The sequence below is a fragment of the Primulina huaijiensis genome, chromosome 1, assembly GCF_012295235.1.
Source record: "Primulina huaijiensis isolate GDHJ02 chromosome 1, ASM1229523v2, whole genome shotgun sequence".
Taxonomy (NCBI): Eukaryota; Viridiplantae; Streptophyta; class Magnoliopsida; order Lamiales; family Gesneriaceae; genus Primulina; species Primulina huaijiensis.
In genome coordinates this window covers 19,330,363-19,334,846 of record NC_133306.1, presented here as the reverse complement: position 1 = coordinate 19,334,846, position 4,484 = coordinate 19,330,363, and positions in this window count along the sequence as shown.

Below are 4,484 nucleotides of genomic sequence, written 5' to 3'. Positions count from 1 at the left end.
AGTTTTAATTATAAATCAAGACAAACATCCTGTATATCCCAAGATATCGATCAAATTCAAGTGATAAATGCATGGGAAATATATTTGATATAACTGTCAACACTCGAGCTGGCTGGCTCCTCATGTCTGCAGACTCAATGGCACAACTGGCATTGACATCCTGTTTAGTTGCTTCATAGAAAGGATATCCACCCTCAACATTATTTGAGATTATATCTTACACATTATGGATCCGGGGAAATTAGCGTAAAATATAAATTTTGAAATTTATAGTTAGATTAAATCAAAATTTTAGCTAATGGTATAACCCGATTGTTCAGAAGTGTGGAAATATTTGAGCTTGAATAAATAAATCAATTTTCCTTCAATAAAAAAAAACTTCGAGCTAACTCTGACGTCCAACGGGTTCAAGAGGTGGATGATGTGACAGAGATATGGAACAAATATAGGCAGCTCACACATCCATGTGTGGATAGTGAAATGGGACGTGAATTTAATGCGACACACGTGCATGGGTTCCTAGATTCTTGATAGGCGCGCATAACATCTTCGTGTGTCTTTCATTTAAGTTCCTTCGATCATATGTCTCTATCTGAGGTTAGGCAACAATGTGGTTGTGGCCATAAATTAGAGCAGTTCTGTGATTCATGTAAGACAGGTACGAAGCCACATCCGTGGATAAAAATCATCTGATAAATTATACGGCACACGACAGGTTGGCTGATATTGCGTGCGATCTTCCCAGATACATGACAATAAAGTCTCGGTACTTGTTGAAAAATAGGGTGAACTGATTTTTGATCTCTTACTATTTGAACTGTTTTGTTTTTCATAGGAACTCTCCTCAGTCTATATTGAAATATAGTTTTATTCTTTTTCATAGATGATAGAGGGTAAAATGCATTTTGTGGTTACAAGATAACAAGAATTTAGTAGAAACTTGACTAACCAAACTCAATACAAGACTTTGGCTTAGACCCGAATCCAAGCCTCACATCTAAATTCAAGAAACTAGAAAGTAAGGTAAAGATAATCGAACCCTAGCTCGATTCTTCATCATAGTGATCTATTGGAGAAAAATATCAATTTTAGTCCCGTAAATTGGTCTGTTTTGAATTTTAGTTTTGTAACTTATCAAAGTTTTTAGTTTTAATATACCGAATTATAAGTTTTTGGAGTTTTACTTCTTTTTTTCCTTGAATCCACTAAATTCACTGTATATTGCATATTTGAAGGGGCACATCCACCGTAGGGTCAAGGAGAGCCACAAACCCCCAATTTTTTTTTTTATTTTTCTTACTATATATTAATTTTCGAGAAACTGAATATATAATTAAATGACCCTTTCAATTAATAGAAAATAACATGTATCTTAATATCGGTAGCTTCGATGCTACATGTAAGAGCACTGTCCCACATGGTTTAGATGGACAAGATTCACACACATATGTGATTTTAAAAAAATTAATGGACCCTATGTATGTGTGGCTAAATTTGAGCCCTTGATTCTATCACGAGGGTAGTGCCCCTACGTCATGTAGACTACATGCAGGATGAAATGAACCCTTAATAACGGACAAAGCTTTATGCATTCGTGACACCCAGATTTCAATCACTCTATTCCAACTTTTTTTTGTTGGCTTCTATGACCCTTTTCTCTTTTAAACTTGTTTTTGTAAGTCACTGCAACAAAAATACTTTTGGCAGCAATTAAATCGGTTTTCTGCAGTGCACATTGCACGCTGTACAATTAAACGCTGTTGAAATTAATTGGTATTGACTAATTGCTTACTGACAACACCATTTCCCGATTTCTTCTTCGTAAGCTAAGCGCCACTCCCAATTTTTTGTCGTGGATTCACATAGATCTGCAATCATGCCACACCTGAAGCGCCGTGAGAGAAATCGGAGATGAAGGGTTGGGAGCCCGCGTATCGGAGAAAAAGGGGATTTCACACGGTTCTTTTAGCTTTCCCAAGCTAAAAGTTTTTCAATCTAGCCTAAAAATAAAATCATACGCATATTTTCTACTAATGTCATTCGCAACATACAACACACGGTAGATATTAAATGAAATCATTCGCAAATTGTCTATTTTTGCACGTAGTCGTTTGCGTCAAATATTCACAAATAATATTAACGACGTGATTTTACTATGCGTTGTTAATGTCTTGTCGCGAAATTGTTTTTTTTTCCAGGTTAATAATATCAGTAGCACATATAAATAAAGCATATCTTTCATAATACTATTAACGGAATGCTTTTAATGTTGAGCTGCCGGAAAAAAAAAATTCTTGGAGTGATTGTAAGAATTGTTTAAATGTATAAGTTAAGATAGAGGACATTAATTGACCTGTCTAGCCGAAAAAAAAAAACATCTTTAACTTGCTCGAAGAAAAAAAAGGGACGACGTACTCTTTCCTTTTGTTTTCCATACACAAATTTCACATGATTTGAAGCAATGAATGTGATCCAGACAATTTCACATGGGAGAAATGGTCCATATATATTAATGCTAGGTTAATGTCACCTTCATATACAAAAACAAAATTTAAAAACAATAGTCTTAGCTAAATATGTCGATAAATTTCAAATTATTGGGGTACGACTCATTTGGGATTGCTGGTTCCACGTAATATTTTTTTCCTAAAAATATATTTTTGAGAATTGTATTGAAAAATGAGATATTATTATATACATAATATAAGAACGTATTTGGTTTTTGGGATATTTTAAATTGTCACATCGTATATAATTAGTTTTTGGGATATTTTAAATTGTAAAAAAAATATTTTGGATTGGACTATTTTAAAATAATCTAGTCTTTTTGGATGTTATGACAATTTAAATGCTTTCTTATTTCTAATTTCCATGAGACCTTGAAAACATAGCAAGATAATTTGAATTTTATCTGATACTGTGTGAGGTCCATCAGATGATCAACTGATCATCTGATGTAAAAGTGCAAATCATTAAGTGCTGTGTTTTCATCCATAGCAGAGGATCCAAATCCTGAAATATGCAATTTAACTTACGGTATATCACACTCGTATAAATATAATCAATTCAAATGATAGTGTGTATATATATATATATATAAAAGTGTTTTTAAGCTTTGTTGCGACAATTGATTGACCCATCCATGTGTGCGCATGCTTGGAGCACGTATAATTTAATGAGTACGTGTGCTTCTTCATTCCAGCAAGTGGGGATTTCATTTATTAATCTCATTGTATTTTTATTCGAAAAATACACTTTTAATTACGTTGTGTCTGATTAATCTTAAATACTATAATTCAATGTATTATATGACCATTTTTAACAATCAACTGTCATTTTTAGACCGTATATTCATTTTATTTTACTTTGTCATGATTATGATTGCGAAAAGTTAAATGGGTATCTGAAAGAAAATATGGGTATTTTTTTTATCGTTAATTAATGTTTGCAAACAACCAATCAAAGTGATAAATTTTCTAGAAAGTTGCTTTAAAAATTTATACTTACATATATATATTTTATTTTATTGAGATTTTGAGTATTTTGAAATATTCATTCGATTACTCCAAATAAAATTGTATAACTTGCATTACTTTTGAGGGAGCAATATTTAAAAGTGACCACTTCAATATTTGAAAGAAGACAAAAACTTGTGTGAGACGGTCTCACGGGTCGTATTTGTGAGACGGATCTTTTATTTGGGTCATCCATGAAAAAGTATTACTTTTTATGCTAAGAGTATTACTTTTTATTGTGAATATGGGTAGGGTTGACCCGTCTCACAGATTAAGTTCTTTGAGACGGTCTCACATAAGACCCACTCTTGAATGAAATGATCCCGTCAAGATAGGCCATTTTTAAGTTTTTGGGATTTCATACTCGATTTATTTCAACAATTCATAATTTTATCAAATTGAAAAATTCCACCCAATTTTTTTTTTAAATAAATGGTTACTTTACATTTCAAACCACATTTTCACTAGTTTTTCATACAATATACTTATTTTATCTTCGGTAACAATTATAAATATTCCCTTAATACATATATCAACTTTTAAAAATTTATAATTAAATAATAATTTGAAATTAATTGTATACATTATTTTATGAACTGTTGAGTTAAGATCGTAACCAAATTCAACCTTTACATTTACTAAATGGCAAAAATTTGTGTGAGACGGTCTCATGAGTCGTATTTTGTGAGACGGATCTCTTATTTGGGTCATCCATGAAAAAGTATTACTTTTTATGCCAAGTGTATTACTTTTATTGTGAATATCGGTAGAATTGACCCGTCTCACAGATAAAAATTCGTGAGACGGTCTCACAAGAGACCTACTCTTACTAAATACTTCAACTCTTTAGTTAGATCATTTCGATAGCTAATTTGGGTACAACAAATATTGTTGAATGAATGTATCGTATAAATATTTAATGTAATTTCACATATATTTTTGTATTCATAACACATACGTGTATATATA